Genomic DNA, 27,424 nt, shown 5'->3' with positions numbered 1-27,424 from the left:
TCCTTTTTTGAAAATAATTTTCAACAGTAACAAATAATCACAGGCTGGAAATGGAGTCCTGTCACTGATGCCACCGAAAAACAATCGGCGAATGTGGAACGTGAGCTGCTGGACTCTGCATGGTGCAGGATGCACCTGCCTGCACCTCAGCCCATCTTCCACTTTATGAACTGTGGTGCAGGAAGAATGGAGGGGAGAAAAGGGGAAGGGTGTGGATTAAAGCAGAAAAAAAGTACTTTTTTTTTTTCTGTTGGTTTCTTATCCTAAAAAAATTGTGTACCCTGTATCTGAGAGGTTGCAGAGCTCACACTTCCTCACAACTGACTTTCTTCTGATGCAACAGATTTCACTGAACAATCTGCCATTCTCATTTACTACTTGGTATAGCTCAGTGATGAGAGATGATATCTGGCCTCGTTGTCTTCCATTTAGTTAGGAAACAGCCCAGGATGCTTTTCAAAAGAAACAGTTCTGCATTAACATGAAAACAAAGTATGTTTTGACAAAGATATCCTGATAGGAATGGAAACCCGTGGAAATGCTGAGGGTTGCATCAGTCTTAGGAGAAAGTTATTAAATTTGATCTGGTATCTGCTCACTAATTATAAACTGAAATTCCTGGAAGCCAAGGAATGCCCTTTTTATTTTCCCTGTTGTTGACAGCTAAAAACAAGTTATGCTAGAAGAGATGTGTTCTTAGTTTCGTTTTTGGTGTGAGTGTGAGCTGTAGATACTGAAATCTACTGCTTTTTCTTCAGAGTTTTGGTGTGTATCAGAAAAGCAGTGAGGAACCACAGTCAGCAAGCACTGAGTCCAGCTGTCCATTTCATCTCCAGCTCAAGTTTTCTGAAAGCCATCCTGCCCCACATGGGCAAATTAAAAGCATGGAGCAGGGAACCAGAAAAATGCCACATACCTACAGCTCAGCTCCCGTATACATATTTCTGATGTGAATCTTTTTATTGCCTTGCATTCTGGGGTATCTGAGCTTGCTTCTTTCTTATGCCACCAAGGCCAGCAGTCTTTGATGTGATCTGGTCTCAATTTGCCAAATAATATATACTTGTCAGGCACAACAGAATTTTTACCAGCCATTTCTGCATTTTTCCACACTGGCTCAGCCACCCATCTAGATATTGGTAGATGTTGTGGCCTTATCAATATGACAGATTTGAAATATTTTCATCTTTGCCTGGGATATACCAGTTATGGTGACTCTTGTTTATTCATTGACTTCACTTATTTTAATACTTGATCCTTTCCAGGGGATTTGTTTTGAAGGTATTCAGATGTCCAGCTGTAGTTTCAGATTTTCCTTTCATTGCCAGGCAGTAAGCTGGAAATAACTTTAAAGTCATCACCCTTATTCCTCCTCCAGTGATCCAATCAGGCCAGCATGTGTCCTGTCTGCTGCAAGGGTTTGTTTCTTCTTGGTGATGAACTGTTTGTGCATTTGTATTCTTCCCCCTTCTTTCAAAATGTTTGACTTGAGACTGATCATTGCGTTTTGCAGCTAATTAATGTTAAAAAATATTAAAAATACAAATGCAAAAGTAAATTCAGTTAATGCTTGATGGGTTCCCCTTCCCTGCATACTTCAGTCTTTACTCTGCACTGGCTGAGTCGTTACTTAGAGAAGATATGCTTATGAGTAAATTGCATACTTGTAATCAGAATCACAGATGGTTTGGTGGGACCTTTAAAGGTGATCTAGTCCAGCCCTTCTGCCTTGAGTACCTCCCACTATCCCAGGTTGCTCAGAGCTCCATCCAGCCTGGCCTTGAACACGTCCAGGGATGGAGCAGCCACACCTTTGCTGGGCCAGGGCAAACCTGTGCCAGGGCTTCACTCAAGATGTTATTGAGGTGCAGTAGTGGGTAGTGTTTCATACATTTTGGAGTGAGGTCTGGGGTAATAGTGCCTTTCTGGTGTAAGAAGGGCATGTTGGGACTGATTAGATGTTGGGATTTGGCACTAGTAACTGTTTTAACACCATTTCTTTTAGATTAACCATACAGAATAAATGCAGACTGTGATCTACTTTTGTTCCATGTTACAACATGAGGGCATCATGAGAGGGTTATCCTGCCTCTTCAGTTGTAGAAAAGAGAGAGTGTTTTCCGTTTGGTATGCACTTGTTAGATTTTGAGCTGGAAGACTGTAGGTTAACTCTGGATTTCTGCTTCCTTTTTCAGTGGTTAAGATGATGCTGGAGGAAATGTCTTGTTTACTGATGGAAGGAGCCTAATATCTCTTTAAGTCATCTTGGTTTGATATTTTGAGTATAATTTAATTTTCCTGTTTTTTTCTCTGTGTGCTTTTCCAGATCTGGAAGAATTTGGTTTGTTTTTTTTTTTTTATCAGTCATCTCTTTATCCCAGAGTTTCAACATTTTCTCCAGTTGGTTTCCACTGGCAGCTTTCCCTTAAGCTGCTGTTATTGTATCTTTTATGCCATTGTCTGTGTTGCGAAATGTTAAGCAGCTTAGCCATGACTGTTTAATTTCTCTGTTAAAGCTGATGTTTTTGAATAGACTTGGCTTGCTTAGCACCTCTCCAAAGTTGATGGACATCCTCCCTTGACTCTTTTGATGCAGGCTTTCACTTTCTAGGTGATAGCAGATGTCTGGGTCAAGCCCCTGAATTTAGAAGGCATTTTCTTTGAGCTTCTTTCAAAAACTACTAGTTTAGTGTAGTTAATTGTTATTTTCAGGCTGTATTTTCTGCTTTTCAATTTATTCCTCATGTCAGCTGCAGATTTCTCTGAACCTGAGCATGAGAATTTGAATATGTTTGAATATCATCTTTCCTACAGAGATATCTCTTGCCTCTGATTTCTGCGTCTCCAAAATTCATTTCCATTGTGGGAAGTGATTGGTGTACAGCCTAAAACATGTCAATTCTGAATTGTGTTGGATATGCATCTTGCAGTCCATAAAATCTTTTATTGATATTGATCTGAAATTGCTGCTGTAATCGTATTTAGTCCTCCAACGTGGATTTCTCTCAGTACTTTTTATTTTGCCTTTTTAAAGTTGGGGTTTTGTTCTTGCTTTGCATGAAAGGTAATCAGATCAGATGTCAGCTGCACTACACACTTTAATATCCTGGATAAGTTGAGCTACGTTTTCATTCCAGTAGACGGGTTTTTAATCTGATCTATGGGTAGATATCTTACTAGAGGAATGAATATTCCACCAACAAGAAACCCCAGAGCAATTCTGTCAGTCTTTTGCCATCATGACTTTTAAATATTATTTTTATTTATTTATGTACTTATTTATTTCCAAGTGTGCTTATGAATTCCGTGCTGGTTGTTGTCTGGCCTCTCCCGTGTAAGCAGGTGTCGTGGCTGAGGACCAGTCACAGTTTGCTGTAAGATTCAGCAGTGCAGTCATTTTTCAGTGTGCGGAATCCTGTAATTGTTGTTTTCCTGTGAAAACATGTGAAATGCAGAAGTTGGCTGCTAATTGGCTCCCAGTCCACCAGCAGCATTTCAGCATTAGAAGCCCTAGTTAAGTGTTCTTTCTGCAGTGAGGGAGAACCATTTTCCCATTTTGTTTCATCATGTCTATAATGAATTCTTATATTTAGCTATATCTTTTAACCTACTCCTCAACATCAACATAAGCTGTGGATTTTGAGAACACACTCCTGTGTTTTCTGTTACTTTTATAGCTTTTGACCTTGCTGATTTCTAGTATCCCAGAGAACTATAATTGTAGCTGGTAGAGAACCACTCATTTTGGAAATTGCTGTTGCATTTGGAATATGTTACTGCCTCTCCTCTGTGCCTTCCCCAGCTGTGTGGTGCTCTGCTGCAAGTAAAAGGGGAGATGGGAGCACTCCAGCATCCAGTTTTGTCAGCCAGCCTTGCCTGAGAAGTCATTGAAAGGCATTTGACTAAGCCAGGCAAGGAGAAGAGGCTTGCAAAGTGCAGTAGAGATGAAAACATTACTTGACAGGTAACTGTTATGAGTGGCAGAGCACAGTAGCTGTCTTCAGCTGCTTGTGAATGGCCACAGGCACAACTGACTTGTCAGAGCCTCCTTACCCAGATAATTTCTCTAAAGGCTCAATCCTTGAGATATTCCTGTAGCATGGTTTCTTGCAGAGGCAGCCTTGTTTGGCTTACTGAGTTAACCAGCCCTACTTGGGTACCTCTGTTGGCTTATCAGGTCAGCTAATTCCTGGGGGTGATTGGAAGCTGGTGGGTCTGAAACACAGAAAATGACTTGCTTTTTTCTGTGATCTTTGCTCTTCTTGACCTGCGTGGCTTGGCTTAGCCTGTGTTGGAGAAAGTTGCAGCTCTTGGTGTAGCTTGGGAGATTCCCAAGATGTTCTGTGGTCTCTTCTGGCATGTCCATGTGTAGATCCTCAGGAAGATACCGCTGGCCCACGTGATTTTAAATTCTAAATTATATCTTTCTTTACTTAGAGATGGATGCTTTCCCATTCGTGATTGTGCTCAGTCTTTTCATACAAAAAGTAGGCACTTTTGAAGAGTGGCCAAGATTGCATAATTTTTATACTTGTGGTGTTGTTCTTGCTGTTGGTTTTTTTTGTTGTTGTTGTTGTTTTTGTTTGGTTTTTGTTTGTTTGTGTTGGTTTTTTTTTTTTTTTAGATCCAGCTTTGTGTGTGTGGCAGGAAAGTACCTGTTCATGTTGCAGTTGTGAAGTTTGTCTATTAAGGAAGTCAGAAATGATACTTGACTTGCTGTCGTGTAGTAGAGGATGCTGATCTCCAGGCCAGTACCACATGTAGTGGCTGTCATTTTAAATCTGTAAATACATATAAAGCTATATGTATGTCATATATTTGAAAAACAGAGAGTGTCTCCTGAATGTAGCAGGAGTATTATTTGAATGTCTTTTTCATCTATGTGACAGGGAATTGCAGTGGAAAAAATGTGCAGGCATGCATCTCCAGCTTTCCTTGGGATGTTGGACAGTGTTACAGATTAGTGATAACACATGTAATCACAGGTTGAGATTCTGCTGCAGGGGATAATTCTCTTGTTGTTTGTTACATTGAGTGCTTTTTCTTTCCTTATCCAGCTTTTTCATGAGTCCCTTTCTGGGGTAGACGAAGCCTCGTTCTCCTTTTATGAAATCCCAGTTGGTGCTTGCTATTAGCAACACATTAAAACATTTCCACAAGCTTGCACCTGGTTAAAAAACCAAAAAAGCAGCATGTGCTGCTTTGTTTCTTGGGTTGTGAGATTCAGTTTGAATAGCTGATTCTTGCTCTGTGCTGAGGTACTCAGTACTTTGCTTCTGAAAGAAGTTGAAACATGTATTGTTGTGTTTGTTGGTTACCAAATTAAGTAATCTGGAGAAGTTTAAAATGCAGGTATCTTCTGTCTGTTAAACAGTAGTGGTGGACAGTTGTCACAAATGGAAGGCAGATGAGGTGCCGCTGTAAGTGTGAGGATTTTTGGTAAGAGATAAATCTTGCTGGCTGGAGGATCCTTGTGGCTGTGATGAGTTAATTGTTTGATTAGAGGTTGGGTTATTACATCAACTTTGAATATCCATGGAGCAGTTACTGAGGTCCTTCATAGCAGCTCTTCTTTAGACAGAGAAGGACTGATAAAGCTGAATGAAACGTTCCTTAAAATCAGTGAGAAGGATGTTTTATGTTTGGGAAATTTGGACTTGGTCCTATGATGCTAGAAACAATGAAGTGATTTAAAAACTTGGCCTGTGTTCTTCTTGTTCCCCACCACCCACCCCACCACTTAGTTTGGCTTATTAATTTTACTGATAGAAAGTACATTGAGTTTATATAAGATTCTTGGTAGTATCTCTATGAGCTTCTAAGATGCCAGCCAAGCAGAATTTGGGGAAACTCTAATATTACAAACTGATGTGGAGAGGGGAAAAAAAATTGAATGGCATTCTAGCATATGACCCCTGAAATTTGAATGTGTCATCTGGAGAAAACATAAGTCTCCACAGTTTACATATCTGAGTCTGTGCTTAGTCTTCTGATTGACAATAAGTAGCATTTCCATGTTCCAGCATTGAGTAAACATGTTTTTAGGAAACAGAATATATCTGCTCTGGCTGAGGAATATACAAGAGGAGTTGTACTATGTCAGTTGTTCAGGTTAAGTTCTTCTTTACCATCTCTTGGGGAAAGAAAGCAAACCACAACAATGTAATAAAACAGATGGAGAGCACTGTTTCTTCATATCTTTCTGTGACAGGCAACATTCTTCTAACAGAATTACCTATATTAAATTATGGATGAGCTATATTGCAAAACTAACACAAACTTCTGTATTTTCCAGCCCTTCTCCCCGTGTTTGTCCCAAATGGCATTCGTCTACAGATATTCATGTCATTTCGTTGTGGAAAAGCAAAACTATAGTCCCATGCAGCAAAGTCCCTGATGAAGGGATCTCAGTGAAATGAGTGGGAGCAAGTCACTCTAGATCCATTCCTCTGCAGCCCTCAGGCAAATATTGCAAGAAACTTCCTGGAACTTGCTGAACTTCCCAGGGGAAATAAAAAAAAAAGAAAGCTTTTCTTGGTGAATTAAGTTGCAAATATTTTATGTGAAGGTTGTCTGGGAATTCCATCTAGGCATGAGAGAGTGTCACCCTAGCTGCTGGGGAGATGGTGTGTGTTCTCCCTTGGGGCAACCAGAGCCTTTGCCCAGCAGTTTGGAGATACCAGGGAAGAAAACAAGATTGGTGCTAACAAGTTCCCGAGGGGGCTTTTGCTCAGCCCTCTTGCATTGTTGTAAACCAGTCTTCTTCTGGGTGAGAAGCAGCTGAGCCAGAGGAGAAAGCAGTGGGGTCCTTGCAGAAGAGCTCTTAAAGACAGACATGCCCTTTTGTAATTAACTCCCTTCCCTGCCTAGTAATGTCTTGCAAGAAGTTGGGAGTGTTTCACAGGAAATAGAGCAGCTATCACAACAAATGTGGGGTTTGAGGGGTTTTGTTCCTCACCCAGTACTGGCCTCATTAAATTGGAGCCCGAGTTTTTTGAGGAGGAGCTGGGGGTATCTAGCCTGGAGAAGAGGAGGCTCAGGAGGGATGTTATTGTTCTCTACAAGATCCTGAAAGGAGGCTGGGGCCAGGTGAGGTGTTGTCTTCTCCTGGTTAACAAGCAGTAGGGCAAGAGCAATTGGCCTCAAACTGTGCCAGGGGATGTTTAGATTGATAACTAGGAAAGTTTCTTCACTGACAGAGTGGGCAGGTATTAGAACAGGCTGCCCAGGGAAGTGGTGAAATCACATCCCTGGAAGTGTTTTATAAAAAAAAGTGTAGATGTGCTTAGGTTTAGTGGTGGTTCTGGCAGTAGTGGGTTAATGGTTGGACTCCACAATCTGAGGTCCTTTCCAGCCTTGGTGATTGTGAGCTGCAATTAAAGCAGCATGGGCTGAAGGCCTCGCTTGTGACTTAGGTCATCCAGATGTTTGCTGTTACAGTCCTTTCTAGGCTCTGAATTCCTGAGGGTGCTTTAAATGCTGTAATTTTATTTTGGTTTGATTCTGTATAGCTGTCTCTATATTAGTAGACTAAAGAGGGCCAAGGCACAGGCTCAAGTGTACTTGTGCATTTGGATGATTTCCACATGCTCTTGGGATGGGTATTGGGTGAGGGCTTCCCCTAAATCATGCCAGGGTGTGGCCACATCTGTGGAAACAGGCTGGACAGAAATGCATCCTGGAGGAGAGTTTGGGCAACTGGAGTGGCAGCTACAGTTTACCAGAGAATTGGCACTGAGCTGCTAAATGCATCTTACTGGTGACATATATTTACTAAAGTCAAGAAGCCTTTCTGATGTTCTGTTTAGGGTTTTTTTTTTTTTTTTTTTTTATGCCTGGAGCTCACAAGCCTGTGTATGTACAAACAGGTGTGTGACATGAGAGGCAGAGCTGTTTCTGCCCCATGTGGGAGAGCTGTGGTGGGGAGCAGGTTTGCTTTCTTCCCTGCTGGGAGAAGTGGGAAGAGTTCTACATGCATGCTCACATTCTATACCGTGCTTTGATAGCCTGGTGGTTGTAGCTGGCTCCCGGGGCTGATTTCAGGTGGGATTTCAGGTCTCAGGCAGTGGAGAGGTTTGAAGCACAGATCTCTGTGTTTAAGGCAAATGCTTTAGCCACTGAGGCATTGAAGGGAAAGGGAACAATGCTTTCTAACTGCGTAAGGGGAAAAGGCAAAAAAGCTCCACTTTTTATTGCTCTTGGCAGAGGGGAAGGGAGAGGAAATGGAGCAAATTCCAGCAGGGAGATCACCTACCTGCAAAAGGTCAGATTTCATTATTTATTCCTCTCCATAGTATTTTCCTGGGCTTATGCTAGTCTCCTGGCCTCCCAGTATCCCATGATGTGCAAGCCCTGCCTTGGTGTGCCTCACATGGTGCCTGGCGGGGAGTGGAGCACTGCCCTGCCACAAGGCAAGCCCTGCCTCCCTGCTGCTTGCTTTCTGCAAACACTGAATCATCTTTTGTGATCTGTTTTAAGAGCTAGGAGTATTAAGTTTCATTCTCATACTGTTTTAAAGGTTGCATATAACTATAGATCAATGTGGTTTTTATTTTTTAAAAACGCGCTTTACCTGATGTTTATGTTAATTCTTCCTTAATGGTCTTGAGTTACAGTATTCTGAGCCGATTCTGTTACTCGGTCAAATCTCATTCTGGTGCTTTGGAGATACTTGTAAAAATAGTGGTGGGTTTTCACCCCCTTTTTCTAGTATGGTGTTAATTTATGAAAGAGTTCCATGAAATACAGCCTTAAGTTAATGAAATTAACTTTTCTTGATCCAAGAGATTAAATGTGGCTGTAAATTTTTAAGCAGAACCAGTTGCTGCAATTCTCCATCAAAGAAAATCTTGTGGACTTGAACGAGTAAGACCTTCAGAGAGCATTCTCCTGGGGAAACTGATTAGTTAATACTTGAGTAATACATTTTTCTTTCCTCTCCTCCTGCATCTCCAGACCTGAAACAACAGAAACGATTCCTAGATCAAAAGACCGCTTGAGTCCCTTTTATCGGACAAATATCATAAATGGTAGGCTCTTAACTTTTCGCTTGAGTAACGGCTCAGGCTTTCACGATTCCTTTAATAAATTTAAAGTAGGTCATAATACCCACCACTGCATCCTTAAACTGGTATAAATCTTGGTTTTAGAGTTTTAATTACAGTGGCTGCTCCCATTAGGTGGTCTTGTTTCATGGCAGGATGCTCGACAGCTCTCTTGCTCTAAGTCATTTATGTGGACTGCGGGTATGTCTGTCAAACCATAATGAGCAATGAAAGAATGAAGAATGTTAATTTAACCGATGCTGCTTTTGCTGTTAACGTAAGTACCACCAGCTGCACCTCGTAAACATTTGCTGTTTGCTTGCCGGCGCTTCGCTGTTTAGCGAGGCCTCGCGTGATTGATAGAGGCAGAATCAGACTGATGGCTGGCGTGCCGCAACTTCTCCGGAGCGCTGCTTCTCCGAGTGCCTTTTTGTTGCAAGAGACCGCTCCTAAATTTTAATTGCTTTTCAAGCTCCCAAGTGCTGCTCGTGTCAAATGCGGATAATTGTTTTATGACACAGAGGTGCTATAAATTAAGCAGAGGTCAGCGTAGATAATGCGTGCGTTACCTGCTGGAGGAGTGATGGCTGGGTGGAAGTGACATGTAGGAGATGCTCACTCCACTGTGCGGGGGTTCTCGGTGCTCACACACAGCTTCTTAAACAATGGGCCCTAATAGGAAAAGACTGGTTGCAACAATAGCAGTGCTTGAAATCACTTTATAATTAGAGAAATTACTGAATAATGCAGAACTCCGCAAACGGCTTTTTTTCCCGACCCATTAAGCATTCAGGTGAACATTCAGAATAAAGCTGCAGACCTCCATTCACCTGTCAGTTGTGGTATGCACTCAGCAAAAGCACATTTTGTTCCCCTCTGGTGGGTCATTAAGAGGGTGATGGACCCCAGGAATTTGACACAGGCCACACATGCTCCAGTGCAGCTCACCCAGAATCATCTTGCCTTCCTGCTCTTGCTTCACTGATTAAGGTGCTCCTGTACTTCTTGGCATGAAGCTGCTTCTTATTGATATCCTGTCCAGCCTTTTCCTCTTTGCCTTGATAGTTTCTTGAAGTGTTTTTGATCTCTAGCATAGTTCCTTTCTCTCTCTGTCCTGATATACCCAGTTACTTTAGAGATGATTTACTACACATCTCTTTTTTACGCCAAATGTATGTCAGGGTGAAATGCTCTAAATCAGAATTACTGCAGTCTTTAGGATTTAAATTATTTAGGGTTAAAACAAAGAAATAGTCATAGAAGTAATTGATTTCTCTTTGTTCTGTATTGCATATAACTTATTTTTATAATATACTTCAGTTAGTAATAATTGAAATGTTATGAATTGCAACTAAATATCTTAAATTTATACCACTCTTTGCTAATTGTAGTAATATGCTTTTATCTCTGCACACTATTAGGTTTTAAAGCTTTATATTCTCAAAGTAACAAACAATGTACCTTTATTAAATTTTTAACAGATTAATCTATGGCAAGTTTTTTTTTTTTTTTTAATGTAGCCACAATCAGTGAAACTCTTTTGTTTTGAGTAGAGATAGGAGAGATGCAGAATAAAGTAGAACTGGTGGTTGTGAATCAAAGGACTGGATGGTTATGGCATCAGACCACAGGACAGAATCTCATCCCAGCTTCTGGAATACTCCAGAGGGATGAGAACAATAATCACCATGGATAGAAACTTGTAAAACATGCCAAAATTGTGTGTTGGATACCAGTGTCCTCCGTGGGTCAAAATCTAGCCCATAGTGTATGTGTTTCTAGGCTTTAGAGTTAAGTTTGATTTATTTCAGAGAATTACATTTATGTAAACTTCTGGTGTCTGTGCACTGAGATGCTGTAGTCAGATTTTTAAAAATGCTTTCATGTAGTTTAGTTCTAGGGACCTAAATAGGTTATTATAGGGATTCATGCCTGTAAGGCTTTGATATTAGGCTGTGTTATCTTTCCCAGTTGGTTCCCTTTTTCAGCCTGTGACTGAGAAATTAACTTGCCTTGGTCTTATGTTCAGTGGATTGGTCCCAGTAAAGAAAACACCTTCTGTGTAACAGCTGGTTGTGTTGAAACAGACACAATAAAAATGTACTTCTGGATGGCCGAAGCTGAAAAAAGCAGACTTCCTGAGAAAGATTACCAAAGAGAAAGACAAATATATTGCCAGTTATGAAAGTAACATACTTTACTTTTTAATACACAAACATGCTTGAGTTGACTGGATGTATAATTTCAAGTTGTGATCTTTTTGGTCATAATCTGAAGATAATTCACTGATACAGAATAACAGAATAGTTTGGGTTGGTAGGGACTTTAAAGATCATATAACACATCCAATAAAATTTTCTTTAAACCTTAATCTGTTTAAACCCTTATATTAAACCAAAGTTTTAATACTTTATTTTTTAAATTAAATCTGAAATTATTGCATTTTAATCTCATGTAACTGAGAAATATTTGTTTTAATACAACATAGTATGAATTTCATTATGCTTTCTTAAGGGATAAAAGATCATTTCACTGTCTCGTAACAATATTTCCATTTAGTGGGCTAATTTATAGCCACTAAAAATAAAAGTACTTTTTGTGTAACTCAAAGGATTGCCTTAATGGCCCTGACCAAAAAAAATCCATTAAAATTTCATATCAGCTCCAAAGCAGGATGTTTGCATTTACTGTACAGTTTTTCTTTTGGTTACTTTTTTCCCCCCCCAACCCTTGACTGTATTGTGAGCAAACCAAAGAAAAGACCATGTGGGTGTATTCAGTTCCTGTTTCCACTGTTCCAGTGTGTAACTTCAGCAGGAGACCAGTCCTCTCTCTCAGTGTGGATTCCTCACCCTCTTCCCATTGGCCAGCACAAGCTTTGAGTGGATTGAGGGAAGCAAATCCCAATTCCTCAGTCTGTGTTGGCTCCCAGCAGCTTTTCCAGTGCTGCTTTTAGCAGCAGCCCTGAAAGCAACTGAAGACTTGAGCTGTGGTAGGAGGTGACAGAGGTTATTGTTGGGTCCTCTTGCCACAGAACTGATTTGAAGCTCACATCTCAACACAGTTTATGGAAGTGAAGAAAGGGACAAGATACCAAGCAGGCTACGGGTGTCCTTACCACCAAGTATTTCTTACACCTGGTTTCAGAGAGGTTGATGCTGCATTGGGAATTACAGTGGTCTGTAATCTGCTGTATTGCTAATCCCCATGTAGACACACAAGTATGTGCTGATATATATATATATATATTTTTTTTTTTTTTTTTTTCTCCTCCAAGAAGGGAAACCTCGGGGCAGGAATCTAACTGGGTTGTGTTCACCTTGGTTTTGTAGGCTTGAGATGAGAAAATGAACAAGGAGATAGATACTCCAGCTTTCCAGCTCTTTCTCTTAAACTATGGGGAGTCTGCATAAAGAGTAGTGTGTTTGTCCATATGGAGGCCACAAAAGGGGGATGAAATGAGTGAGACCCACAACTTCAGTACTTCTCTAATGAGTTGATAGCAGCATTTCTTCCTCTCTGGCAGTGGTCTAAATTTTGCTTGAAACAGATCTACTGTGTGAAGAACAAGAGTGCTTCAGTGAATGAAATATTCTATGTTTAAAATTGAATGGGTGGAGAAAATTAACTTCTGCTGAACAAAAAAAACCAACAATGACTTCTGATCTTCTATTAGAAATAGCTGAAGTCAAGTCAGGCTGCATTAAGCAATCAACAAGTAACACTTTTGTTTTTCAACAACTTCACTTACCTCCTGCTAATTTTCATCAAGATTCCAGACAATATAGTACTAACCATTATTTTCTCACCTAGTTTGCTCAGTACTGACAGATAATAGATGATCCTATTACAAATAGATTTGACACTGCATCCATGAAAATGTGAAAATTGGAGTCTCTCGTCATTATTTAAAATGTGTGCTCACTCACTCAAATGAGCTATAAGAGTCTACTTTGGAGATAAAGTAGTCCAGATTGCTGGAAAGGCTGCTCCAGTGTCACCCAGGTTAATGTAGATATATTATGTATTTATATAGCCTACAGGAGGATAACTTTTTAGCAAGTGATTTGAACTGAGTATGTACTTGATCAGGACTCATTAATAACCCATGGCCATGCTGTTCTCCTGGTAAGAACTTAGCCTTGCAATCACAAAGATTAATTCTGGGGCTGTCTACTGCTCTTTGGGAGAATGAGTCCAAAGAAATGGGTGAATCATACAGAGATCTCTGTAAACTGAGCTATAGAATAAGATCCTGCACTGTCCTTGATATTTTGATTAAAATGACCATTTTTTAGTCACAGTTCTAGAATTTGGAACAATAGTGTTTTTCTCTGAAGGTGATGGGTGCTTACTCACACTGCATCTTAGTTGAGGGCCTGGTGTCAAACTGTAACTTCTGTGCTTGAGATATTGGAGATAAATTGACTTTTTTCCATGAGGCTTGAAGTCATGTCCATGTTTTCATAAAAAATGCTGTAATGTTGTTCAGGAGTTAGTAACTGATGGATTGACAATGAAAGTGGGATTTGATGTGAAAGAGGGAAGAATTGGTTAAAAGTGAGACAAGCAGCATTTTCTCTTTTACTGGTAACTGGATTTTCCTGTTTGATGGGTCATGAGAGACCAGCATATTTGAAATTCTCTGAAGAACAGACAACATCCATGGACTGTTAGGAAATTCATTATTTTGCACATCTCTGAATCCTAGTTATTACAGAAGCTCTGCAGCTCAGCAAAACAGTTTTGATAGACTTTCTTCTCAATGGTGTGTACCTCTAGCATGGCATTTGTGGAAGTGGTCTTGGACCAGAGAATTGTCTGGATTAGTCATGTGAAGGCAGGGAGTGTTTTGAGAGTCTCTGAATTACACTTAGGACAAATGTGGATTGTAAGAGAGGACACTGAGGGGGGAGCATTTGGATGAAGGTAACAGATGAGATGGAGAGCTTGCACCTGAAAAGTACATCACCAGAGAGCTGGAGCTTGGGAAAGAAGGCCTTTTTACTAATCCTGGCATTGCTGTTAGGCCGTGAATTAAAAAATGAGGATGTAAACAGCAGCATCCCTGGTGCTGGAGCATGATCATCGCACATTCTCTCTGTCATCAGCATATTCTCTATGTCAATAAATGGGAGTGTGGTAGTCTTATTCAAAGCCTTTGATGACAGGCTGCAGGACACTGCCTGAGGCTGTAAGACAAATAACAGTGCTCTTCTCCATGGGTGCTATCTGACTTGTAAAAATGAGTACCTTCCTGCCTGTGCCACTCTGGTTTGTTAGACACAGGCAAGCTCTCTGCTCTCTGTGCAGCTGCTGAACTTGCACGTGTTTTAGTCAGAGCTGTAAAGAGGAGTTTACAAGGGAAGCACTACACTTTGTCTCCACAGATATGGCAAAGCATGAGGAAGATGGCAGTAATTTAATGATGGAAAATTACTTGTTGTAATGGCTCAATTCAAAGTAGTTTTGTGTCGTCCAGGCTTATTGAGGAAAGCTTGCAAGTTGGGAGGTACTGGAGGTAGCAGTGATGTGTCACCCACCTAATGTGCAACTGCAAATATGTGATGGCCAGGATAATATTAATCCTCTAGGAAAATTATTTTTCTCCACTTATCTTGTATGTAGGCATCTGGATGACTGCGAGCAGTGCTGACTCTCCTTAGGGAAGGTTAGTGCTCAGGCTACCCACTGCTGTAAGTTTCTTGGCACCATATGTAAAAACCCTAAACCCTATGTTTTTATATAACCTAATTCTTAAATTAAATCTAGCAGCTCAATTTTAACAGCATGATGTCCTCACACAATTGAATAAATTCTGTGATGGTCATATGTGCTAAATTCAACAATTTACATCTGGAGAACAAGTTCTCACTGTGAAGGAATTGCTTCTTTTTCAAATTATTCTCATGGAATCCAAAGTTTGATTGACTGTAACCTGCGCACCTCCCACACTTCCTTTCTGCCTTTGCTTGCTTTCTTTTGTTTTCTCTAAAGGGGATCTTTTGTAAGTGATCTGCTTGTTCTGCTGTTTCTTTGGGGATGACAAATTAAGCCACAGGTCTTTTTATAGTGTTGCCAGTGGGAGGGGGAGAGAGGGGATTTAGGGCTCCACTACTGTGGTGTGCTGCCGGTAGTCAGCTTTGGAAGTTTGGTTCATTCCTTTGGAAGAGTGGCTAAGATCTGTGCCTTAATGCTGTGAGGGTTTCACTCTTGTCATTTTCACAGTGAATTAGGATGTAATAAATGGGACAGTTTGTAAAGGGTTGAATAAGAGAATTATAATTAATGGTAGGTCAACAAGAGCTTCTGGAAAACAGATCTTGTCAAGCTAAGCTGGTACTTAAGTGTTTTTAATGTGATTGCAAGTTTGATATATATGGCTTCTGCAAGGTGAAGCCATAAATACTTGGTGAAACTTGACTTGGTGAAATCATTTTGATTAAGAAACAAAAACAGTATAGAAACATAGATATAATTTAATTTTGCAGGTCTGAGGGATGGGAACTGAGATTGCCCAACTTCACTTTTCAGTTTTGCATCTTCTCCTAAGTCAATTGTCCTGGTCTCCTTCTGAAGTCACTGAAGAGGAGAGAGTGCCATTGCTCCACCCCGAGTTGACAGTAGGGGAACATGAGCTTGTAGAAAAAGATTTTGTTGCCTGTGTCAACAATCTCTATGTAGGTCCATAGGAGAACTTCAGGGAGGCTGTGCTAAATCTGGGTCTGTCCATACTGCAGACACTCCAGAATGTTTTGTTCAGGTCTGTCTGCACCTCTAGGAGGTGGATGAGATAGTGAGGAGATTAGATGTAGAGTGAAGAGTGATGATGCTGGCTAAAGGTGGAAGAACACACCTTACACCACTGGGATTTCTTGCCGACATTCATTACCCTAATCCAAGAGAAAGGATGAATTTATTAGATTTTCTAGAAAGGAAAAGTCTTCAGTCTCTTTAAAAAAATATAGCAAGATTCCTTGTCTAGAAATGAAAGCCAAGAAAATTCAAAATAAATAATGAAAAAAAAAACCCAAATAGGTTTTGACAGCCAGAATAATTAATCACTAAAATCTTTTGCCAGCACCAGAAGGCCTCACTAGAACTTCGGTAACTATTCCAGTCTGAGGGTTTTTTCTTCCTGAAAAAAGCAACAAATTAAGTCATGTGCCTTATAATGCGCAAGAGAATCAGACTGAAGTCAAAAAAGGACTGCTCTGATTATGCAGTCTGTTAAAAGTATGTTGGTCCCTGTGAAGAGGATATGGTTTTCCCTGTTCTGGTCAGGTTCTCAGAGCCTTATTTGCATAGGGATGCTGCATTCTCCTGGCATATGGCAGTGTTAGTTCACATCGTAGCAGAAGTGGTTGCTTTTGCCCTTTTGAGCACAGGCTGTTGTTTCCAAGCTATGGTACTGTGCTCTCCCTTCCCTTTTTTGTAGCATCAGACCCAACAGAATGAGCTGTCATCATCCCTCATGTCTCTGGTACATCATGAACCAAGTGCAGTTCCTGCTTGGTTTCTTGGCATTGTGCAAGGCTTCAGATAAGACGGGGGGGACACAAAGACTCTGAAGAGCCAAGTACTTACTTTGCCACCATCCTGATATTTTTGCAGCAGCAGCCTGATCCTATCCTGCTGCTCTGCAGCTGCCTCATAGCATTTCTCCCACACTACAAAAGGCAGGATCTGGCTGCTCTTAACATCACCTGCAGTTGGTTGTGTTACCTGACTCCCCAGTAGTCTCTGAGTCTTACTAGAAGAGTAGGGCTTTGTATTAAAAAACCATCAGGAAATAGCAAACCAACAGGTTTTGTTCTGCTTCTGTTGGCTTTTGACAAATATCTGGAAAAGACATTGAACTGCAGAAAGTCAGTTCATGGTGTCAAATAAGTTGAGGTCTTCTCAGTCTCAAATGTTTCAGTGCTTTTAATGTGAGTCTCTCCAGCTGCTTCAGTGAAGCATTGACATTGAGAAAATATGTTAGTCAAGCTGTCCTAAAACTTTCAGTCTTTTAATCTCAATGCCTTCAAGGTATTTCAGAAGAAGATATCTTTGCTGGTCTTTGCTTCAACAAAGAAATAAAAGATACTTCAACAAATGTACTTCCTTGCCTGCTACCTTTAAACTAAAAGTTTAGAGGGTTTTAAACTAAAGTTGCCAGTGAAGGGGAATCTCAATCCACCCCACTCCTATCAGTGTGATGGCAATGCCAGCAGGATATGCCCAGAGCCAGGAGAGGGAATTGCAGGTCTACAAGAGAGTGCCTGAATCCAAGACAGCTTCCTCTGGGGCCCAGCTTAATGCCACTGTGCAGAAGTGGGGAATAAACAAGAGATAGAGACATGTGTGCCTGCAGGGCTGTGGTCTTACTGGCCTGGTGGAGACATGCCAGGATGGTTCCTGTGACTGAAATGTTGGAATGGAAGGATGTAGGCTCTTTACAAAGTGCAGGAAGTGGAAATGAGGAAGTGTTAGTGGCCAGGGGGAGTGCGTGGAGATCTGCCTGGGTGGGGATTGATGAGAAGCTGACTGAGAGCTTATGGGGCAGGATTAAAGGGAGGACAGGGACAAGTAATTTTTCTGCCTGGGTCTTCACTGACAGGTGTTCCAACCCCACTGCCTGAGTTGCAGAAGGAAAAGGCAGTGATTGGGAAAATGAAGAACCACCTGCTGTAGGAGATTATGACTTTGAGAACATCTAAGGAAGCTGCAGGGGCACAAGTCCATAGGACCTGATGAAATGTGTCTATGGGTTCCTAGGGAACTGGTGGATGACATCACTAAACCATTATCCATCACGTTTGATAAGTTGTGTCAGTATAATGAAGCTCCCACTGATTGGAAAAGAGGAAACATACCTCCCATTGAAAAAGGAGGACATGGGGAACTATAAAACCAGTCAGTCTTACCTCAGTGCCTGGCAAGGTCATGGAGCAGATTTTCCTGGAAACTATGCTAAGGCAGGTGGAAAATCACGAGATGACTGGTGACAGCCGGCATGACTTCAGTGAGGGCAAGTCATGCCTGACAAATCTGGTGACCTTCTGTGATGGGGTTAAGGGCATTGGTGGATAAGGGAAGCACAACTGATGTAAGCTACTGAACTTGTGCAAAGCATTTGATGCGGTTCCATGTGAAATTTTTGCCTCCAAACTGTGGAGACATGAATTTGATGGCTGATGGATAAGAAGTTGGCTGGTTGGTTGCACTCAGAGTTGGAGTCAGTGTGTCAGTGTCCAAATGGAGAGCGATGATGAGCTGCATTCCTCAGGGGTCAGTTTTGGGACTGGCTCTGTTTGCCATCTTTGCTGGCAACATGGACAGTGGGACTGAGGCACCCTCAGCAGGTTTGCTGGTGACACTGAGCTGTGTGGTGCAGGTGACACGCTGGAGGGTAGGGATGCCATCCTGAGGGGCCTGGACTGGCTTGAGAGGTGGGACTGTGGGAACCTCGTGGAGTTACAACAATGCCAAGTGCAAGGTCCTGCACCTGGATCAGGGTCACCTCAAGCTCAAAAACAGTCTGGGCAGTGATTGGATTGAAAGCAGCCTTGTGGAGAAGGAGTTGGGAGTGCTTGTGGATGAGAGGCTGGACAGGACCCAACAATGTGCACTTGCAAAGTCACCAAGGATCTTCTTAGGGCCATGAAGATGATCAGAGGGCTAGAACATCTCTCCTGTGAAGAAAGACTAAGAGAATTGGGGTTGTACCTTTAGGTACTGGAAGGCAGCAGTAAAAAAGCTGGGGAGAGACTTCCTACAAGGACATGCAGTGATAGGACAAGGGGGAATGGCTTTAAACTGCAAGAGCACATTTGGATTAAGTGTTAGAAATTTTTTACTGTGAGGATGGTGAGACGCTGGCAGAGGCTGCCCAGAGAAGCTGTGGCTGCCCCTGGGTCCCTGGGGAGTGTTCAGGGCCAGGTTGGATGGTGCTCTGAGCAATCTGGTGTACTGGAAGCTGTCCCTGCCCGTGGCAGAGGGTGTGGCAAGGTGATTTCTGGGGTTCCTTCCACCCAAACAATTCCGTGGTTCTGTGACCTTCTTCCAATCTCCAGCAAATCCAGTGGACTTCAATGAATTGTGAAGTTGACTCTACTTCAGGGCAATCTGCTTTTTCGCTAGAGTGTATGTATTTGTTGGTCAAGAACCGTCACTATTAGGGTTAGGAATTTTTAACTGAACATTTATAATCCATTAAAACTCCATAATTTTTGAATAAACAATCTTTTTAGTACTTTATTTTTACATGGGAATATTTTACATATCCCTTTTTGAAGCCTGGACATATCAGCAGCTCTTTTTGAGCTTTTAATGGGAGTTAAAAAGTAAATAAACTGGGAATGAGTTAGAAGTTTTTACTTGCTTCCTAAGAGTGATCTCATTTTGAGTCTTAACTGCAGCATACCACAGAATTTAATGTCATCTGGATAAAGCAATTCTATGTTTAACATGGTTTGGGGGAGGAATAGTGAATTACATCCTCTAAGGATGGGCTTCTAAAGTGTCTGTCTGCATTTCTTTCTGGAATTTTGTTTAGTTGGTTTGGTGTGCATGCTTTAACTTCATTTGCAGCATCAACTAAAGGCCATTTAAAAAAAAGGATGGGACTGAACAGACTATTAATGCTGACTAGCTGATCTTCTAGGTCTCTAAGCTCATTACTAACCTGTAATATCTGTACATCTTTTAGTGTTTTGAAAGCATTTTTTTAAATGAAAATGTGTCTGTAAATCATCTTGGCAAACTTTGTCATAATTGCTCATTGCGTTTGAGTTTGCAAAAATAGCTTTGTTTATGATGTGATATTTTTAATGGCATATTTCACTGTTTCCATTTAAACTTCGAAGTGACATCTTTGTTTTTCCCCTTTAAAAAGGAGCATAATCCAGATGTCTGTCAGAAGAGTTGTTGATGTAGCATTTTATGAGTAATCCTTATGTTTGAGGTTTTTGTTTTGTCAGAACTGTTTGCCAAACTCTTATGAAGCTCCCCATGAATATTATTGATGCACACTTCCTTTTAAAGAAGTGATTATCCAGGCAGGAATACAAACTCAACAGCCAGTTCTAAACCACAAATGTTTTCTCAAAATTTATGTGATGTCACAGGAGGAGTTAATTTGTCGATGTTATGGAACAGGGTGAATACTGAGTGAATATTATTCTCCTCTTCCCTTTCCACTTGTTAACCCTTCAAAACACAGGCCAGCATTTCAGTCTGGGGACCTCAACTATTGCACAGAATGACCTTAGGGGTTATTGGGTGTCTAAATCTGTGATGAAGAGATGTTCATAGTTCCCAGCCTGTTTTCAGAGAGATCAGTGCGATTGCGAGAAACTCAGTAAAACATAGCAAGTAGCCTTAGGTGTCTAGCAATTATCATTTCAAACCCAGAGCTGATGGTACAGTGATGCTCTCATTTGTTGCTGCTAAAAAGTTTTCTATAAATATTTGAACATTATGCGTGTGCAGACATCCTTCTCTAGTGATTTTTTCTCATGTAGTTCCTTAGTTTAGATGGGTATGGCTTAAATTCTTTGGACCTTAGTGAGGACTGGCAGCATTGCCAGGCTTTTCCAAGCATTTCAGAATCCTTATGGCTTGAAAATGCCCTGGGATCTGCAGACCTCACAGCATTTTAGCTTGCAAATTAGTAGTTGGCTGGTTGTCAGTTGGGGAAAAGAGAGAGCTGTAAATTCTGTAATAAATAATATATTAGGGTAAACATAACAATAGTATTCTGCAGACATTGTGGTGCAGAGCAGTCACTCCTTTCCATGAAGTCAGGTGGGACTGTGAAAATGGATGCATCCTTCTTTTCCAGCCCTGTGTTTTATTTTTTTATCCCAGCCTGCAACTCTTGACTGCGGCTCTGATGAGCTTCAGAGCCTGTGTAGCTCTTGTGGGATCTGTAATTACTCCCTTCTCAGACCACTTGCTTGGCTTCTGGCAGCAGTAGGACAACAGGTTCAGGCATTATAGAGCTTTTCATGGTAAACATGCTCAAGATAACAGATAAAGACAGCAGCACACAGTTGTCCCCAGCCTGGCAGCACTGACACCTTCGGGTGTGTTGGTCTGTCCTTACATCCTGTGTCCATACAACTTCCCAGCCATGCTGAGCTCAGCTCTTTGACTGATGTGATTTGGCAGATACAGGGCCTGTAGCACCCTTCTGGTGCCTGTAAAGCTTCCACTTAGCCTGCCTAGCAAGTGCTCATACTTTATGTCGCAGTTGGTTTTTCCCCCTCCCTCTGATTTGCTTTTCTTTGCTTTGTTTATTTGCAGAGAGGGTGTTCTGTGTCTGGTATTTCATTCCTGTTCTTCAGCCCCTGCCCCAGGCTGTGGTACCTGACTTAGGAGAGGTTGTTTGCAGGGCAGATCATCTTGTAAAGGGCATTTTAAAAGCACTTTATGCTTCAGAGTTGATTTATAGCTTGTCTGCACAGGCAGGCTTTCATAGAATATTTTTGTCTTAAACTTTTTCTGGGTAATTAACCTACAATAACTGTGTCCACATCCTTGGCTTCATCCTTCTTCTTGTCCAAATACATTTTTCAACCACAGGTGAGACATGGGAAGGCACTGCATGGAGCATTGCATCCTCACTGAGGTTGATGTTGTGCAGCTCTGCTGCTAAGTGATCTCTTATTCAGGGAAAGGGATCTTTTATTCAGGGAGGCTCTGGAACAAAGAGTCCCTCCCTGCAGTACTGAGTTGCCAAATGTTGCTGCCTGTTCCTTGCCTTTCTTCAGATCTGCTGTATGGCTTTTGGTTACTTTGTCTGTGACAGAGAAGCTCTGAAGGAGTGCATTGCTGCATAAGAAAATTGTGGTTTTGGCTTGACATTGTATGAAATCATTGTCTTCCTCATCCTCTCTTGCCTTTTGGATGCTTCTTTTGTAATTTACTATTTAAAGCTGAGCTTTCTGCTTGCTCCTTGTGCTGTTACCATATCTCATTGTTTGCTGGTGCAGCTGAACTCTTCTTTGGCCAACCCACAACTGTAGAGGGGAGTCCAACTGACGCAGCTCCTCTCTCTAAAAGATCCAGACCTGCTTCTCACTGACCAGGTCTTTCATGCCAAAGGCACTTCTGATTATTCCATCTCTTTGTGAAGATACTTGTGTTGATGAGAGGTGAGCTGACACCAACTTTTCATACCATGGCCTGCAGCTGATTTAACCTGAAGAAAGAGCTCTCTCCTTCAGAAAAGAGGAGATGCTGTATCTAAAGTAGATAGCTTTAGATCCAGTTGCTTCAAGTCACTTAATTTAGAAGCATAGGCACAGGACAGAATCCTTAACCTGTCTATTTTGCAGTAGTTAGGCTCCCAAAGGAGAGATAAGGCTGCCTGTAAGGCACCTTCAGCTTCATGAGAATTAATACAGGGAATGCAGGTTTTACCTCTGTGCAGGGTAGTGCACTATGATGAGAGACAGCCTGGGTTTGCTGTTAAAGCTCCTTGCTGTGCTTCTGCCTTTTCCAGTTTCAATATTTTATTTTAGTGCTTCAGAACTGCCTGGCAGGTGTTGCTCCCCCACAATGGTAACTGCAGTAAAGTTCTGGTTAGCTTAAAATCCTTTCCTGTAAGGAGCCAAGATTTTCTAAAGCAGGGGAAAGAAAACTTACCCAAATGCTAGTAAATCATGTAAGTTGCAGTATGTTAAAGACCATTAAGTATGCCTTTGTATTTCCCCAAGTGGTTTTTTACACTTCTCTGGAATTGTATGTCCAAGAGTAAACAAACAGATTTTGAACTTTGGCCCATCTTTGTGTACCATTTTCATGGTGACAAGTAATTGCTTTTCTTGTTCCTCCATTTCCTTCTGATTCTTCTTTCTTCAGGTGTCCCATATCCAGCTGTGAGTTGTTTTGCCTTTCTATATCACACTGCTGTCTAGAGCCTGCCATGTGCTTCATCAGTATTCTTCATGTCTTTGATTATTGAGGTGAGAGAGAAAAAGCTTTCCTTCATGTAAAACTGTCATTGGCTACCAGGCTTCTTCCCTATCTGAAACCCATTTTACTTTTATTAGTCTCAAATGTTTTTTGCCATTCTGTGAAGTTCTGGAACAGGAGTCCTGAGATGGCTTTCAGAAGCGTGTGGTTCCCTAAGGAGATCTTTCAGAGTTGCTCTGGCCTAGTGTTGCCCTTGGAGATGATGGGGTAACTATGATATGATGAGTCACTATGCAAAACAGAAATTACTCCCTTGAGTAATTTCTCTTTTCTTCTTTCCATAAACTGCCTCATGAAAACAGTGCTGTTTTTCAGCAAACTAAAAGCTAAACAAAGAAAATATTCCCTTTTTGTTTCAGTATTTTTAGGTAGTCCATGGTATATTCCTTCATTGTCTTGTGAAAGTCAGAAATACTAAATTAAAAGGTCGCAGCTATTTATTCAAGTAGTGTTAAATAAATAAATAAGTAAGTAGACCAGCTATTAGAAAAGCCTTAGCTCCAAAATGAGTCTAGACCTGTAAAGAAGACAGGCTCAGGAAGAGCATGGAGCTCTGTTTGATGGACTCAACGGTAATGATGAGGGATAATGTTGTTTACATTTCCACATTTTCCCCAGCCTTTCATGTGTTTCCTCTTCCATCATCTTATGTTTTCAAGAAACTAGTTTGCAGCTGGCTAGCGCTTAGACAGCACAGAGTTTTTTCTGCTTGGAGCTGTTTGACCTTTAAAGTTCCTTCCAACCCAAAGGTGGCCTTGAACACCTTCAGGTCCATAGATGGTCTTGGCTCTGATCTTCACTCATAGTGGGTGGTTCTTCATTTCCCCAGTCCCTGCCCGCACCTCAGGCAGTGTGGGTGGAGCACCTGTGACTGAAGACTGGGGCAAAACAGTAATTGAGTATCTTAATGTTCTCCATATCCCAAGTAACTGGGTTTCCCATTTCCTTCTGGAGAGGGCCAACATTTTCACAAGTCTTCCCTGTTGTCACAAAAGTACCTATAGAGGCCTTTGGTGTTGCCCTTGATGTCCTTGGCCAGATTTAGTTCTATCAGCACTTCAGCTTTCCTAACCTGATTTGGGATGTCATTTGTCTGGCCCATGCTTTTAAACTTTGTTTTAGTGGTTCCATCTTTTTTCCCCTATTTCTCAGGCTGATGGTGCATTGTACCTCTCAGCCAGCTCTCATTACAGATCATTCATTGCAGCATGAGCCATTTGGTCAGCTAGTCAAGCCAAAGTTGCTATATGCTTCATTTGCAGAAATATAGTAGGAATTTAGCAGTTTTATTAAACTCTTAATGGAGCTCATTGCCTGACTGATCTACAAAGTGACCTTGAATAAGTCATTCACTTTTTCTATGTGCTTGTACCCTTACCATCCTCACCTTCACCCCACCTCTTTGGGCTGTAAATATTCAGCACTGAACCAATTTTAGGCTTTCACAAGGGAAATTATTTGGTCAGGCTATTTAAACATAGCAAAAGTCATGCATATATTCTGAAATAATATCCTAGCAGGGTAGAGAGATAACTTCCAAGGGTATGTTTTGTGTGCTAAAGTTTCCAGAGCTAGCAGGTTGGATTAGTGAAGTGTTACTCTACCATTTCAAAATTATTATAAATAGATAAAGTTTGCATAAAAGGAAAAAAGGCTTAAGCTTAGGCAATGGGACAGAAGCCCCAGTTGCATTGCAGAAGGAAGTGCACTGTAAACTTCACATTCAGATTGTATCAACTCAATTACACGTACGCAGCAATCTTGTCATTGTAAGAATCTTCTTGGTAGAAACTGAAACTCTAGGGCTAAAAACATGAAATCAATAGGCACAGTTATATCCACTTAAAAAAAATTGTATTGATTTGCAGATAACAACAGCAGTTCATTCTTGCAAGATTACATGCCACTTCCTGTCATAAAGATTACTTCAATATATATTGCATCTGAGATGGAGACTGTAGGGATAAAACTGCTTTGCTTTAATGAATAGTCATTTTACTCTGTGCATTAAAATGAGATATATTCCTTTAAATTTATCTCCAGGGATTATTTTGATTTCATGGGCAAACTCTGTGTTACCAAAGACTCTAGAACACTATTAAACTTTTAAATAGTCTTAGGTTGCCTTGTTTTTGCAAGTGCTTGAACTCATCCTCTCTTTGATAGCAACTAATTAAGCAAAATATCGTGCTCCTTCTGGTCTCCTCCACATCCTTGATTAGAGGGTTAACACCATGTTATCTTGGGTATTAGATGTTCTTTGCTAAACCCTGAGTGCCTACCAGCATCCAACTGTCTGTGCTTTGGAACAAATTTCTGTCACCTTCTGGGGTTTAAGTTCTCTATTCTGATCATGGTGGTCTCCCATTGAGCAGCTTTTTTCTTTTTTTTTTAATTCTGCTGCTGTGATTCATCTGAAGCCTATTCGCATTACACATTGGTGATTTCATCTTTGTGTGTTGAAGTAACTTTTTTCAACTCTTTCTAGGTAATCTGGCTTCCCAGAAGTCTTCTGCTAAATGCAAGGGTTTGCTGTCCTGTTTACTGACTGTTACACCTGAGGCTGATTTTGATACAGATTGTGGATATCACAGGGTAAGTGTGCAGATGTCTCTTTTTTTTGTGGCTTTTCTTTCATGGTCTCTTCCTTGCTTACAGAAACACAATTTGGGCATTGCTCTCCCTTTCGGTGGCTGCAGCAAGTCTCTATTGCAGTACATGCAACTGAGCATCTGTTTTATAACAGAAAAATATTATAATATGATAAATGCTAATGCTGTAAACCTGATCAGGACTGTTTTAATTTGGTGGTGTAGCTCCAAGAGAGAGCAAAGTTTTCTGTGTGTATAGGCCTAGACTCATGGGGCCATATCTTATAAAACTGTAAAAAGCTGTAAGAGGCTTATTTGGGTGTAGTGAACTTTAAGTTTTATGCTGATAAAAGTGCATGTATTTTTATATTACAAATGAAACATTCTTCATAATGTACATAGTTAAAATATCTGTGAAGTTTGCAAGATTGAGTTCAAATATTTGGAAAAGGGAGATTAAAGGTTAGTTGGTTTCTTAGGGGCATGGGAAGGGAAAAGAAGGAACTGATTCCCTCTCTTATCCAAATCTACTATGCACATTACAGTAGAAACTTAAGTACTTGACTTCATTGTTGAATGACTCTTGTGGAATTTTTCATCTCCTGCCTATGGGAGGAAAGTTCAATTTTGTGAACAGAGATTTGATTTTTTTTTTTTTTTTTAAATGATCCTGCCTGCTATTTTTCTTTCTTATTCCCTTTTCTAGCTTCCTTTTGCACTTCTCTGTTTTTTTCATTATGGAGCTAATCCTGTGCCTTTATGCTGTTTCTTGTCCTCTTGGCCTCCTTCAACCAGGTTTCTTGCTTCTTCCATCCAGATACGTAATTTTTTGGCGATAATTCAGGCTGGAAAACACCTGTGCAGTTGTCTAGTTCAGCCTCTTGCTCAGAGCAATGTCACTTTTAAAGCAGGTTGCTGGGGACCAAATACTGTTGGGTTTTGAATATCTCCAAGGATGCAGACTCCAAAACCTTGTTAGACCCCTGTTACCATATTTCACCACCTCGTGAAGGATATTTTCTTCATTTATAACCTGAACTTTCGTTGTAGCTTCTTTGTACTTGTTGTATTGCTGCCCTTTCAAGAATAGGCTCACTCTGTTCTCTTTGTACCTTCCTTTTGGGGAATTAGAAAACACAGTAAGATCTGGGGGAGACCTCTGTTCTAGACACCACTATCCTCCACTGGACTTTCTCCAGTATATCAAAGCCTTTGTGTTCTGGAGGGCTCACAAATCCTTCAGGAAAGGGGAAGATTGCTTCCCTGGGCGTGCTGGCTGTGCTCTCACCAACGCAGCTCAGAATGGACACACTTGGGTTTGTGCCAAGGGCATGTTGCTGGCTCAGATTGTACCCACTGTCTGTCAAGACTACTAAGTCCCATATTATTTTTCATATTTTCAGTTTGTTTGATCTTTCTTATCCACTGTCATGCATTCCTTACTTCCAGCATTTGCTCTTTCTTCACAGGATTCCTTATTGAACACCTCAGCATCCCCAGTGCACCTTCATCACAATGTTTCTGGCAACCTCTTCCCATAAATGTGCATGAGCTACACTTTGGAAATAGTGAAACTCTCTTGGAAATTAGTTTATTTCTTTAAGCTTAGCTAGCTTAAAGAAAGCTAGCTAGCTTAAAGCTTTCCATGTAACTTTAATAATTTAAAATTCCTTTTCAATTCCTCTCATTAATATATTCACAATAGATCAGGAAATTGTGTGTATGCTTGGGTGTGTACAAGTGTGCATGAGAGAGTGTATTTAATCCTTTTTTCTGTACTGCCAGTACACAACCATAAATAGTGTATATAATAATAATATATAT

At 40.9% G+C, this 27,424-nt stretch overlaps 1 protein-coding gene across 4 annotated transcripts in view; it reads left to right on the top strand.

Annotated features, from left to right (window-relative positions):
- The window catches only part of KLHL29 (kelch like family member 29), a 388,622-nt gene that overhangs the window by 40,440 nt on the left and 320,758 nt on the right, over nucleotides 1–27,424 (top strand). For all 4 annotated transcript variants that reach the window (XM_074538031.1, XM_014265655.3, XM_005485101.4 and 1 more), the window contains exon 2: nucleotides 25,498–25,604. The gene's annotated coding sequence lies outside the window, so the exon portion shown is untranslated. The remainder of the gene's footprint in view (nucleotides 1–25,497; nucleotides 25,605–27,424) is intronic.

This window comes from Zonotrichia albicollis, chromosome 3, assembly GCF_047830755.1.
Source record: "Zonotrichia albicollis isolate bZonAlb1 chromosome 3, bZonAlb1.hap1, whole genome shotgun sequence".
Lineage (NCBI taxonomy): Eukaryota > Metazoa > Chordata > Aves > Passeriformes > Passerellidae > Zonotrichia > Zonotrichia albicollis.
Note: the sequence above shows the minus strand (reverse complement) of the source record. Positions and strands in the feature narration are given on the sequence as shown.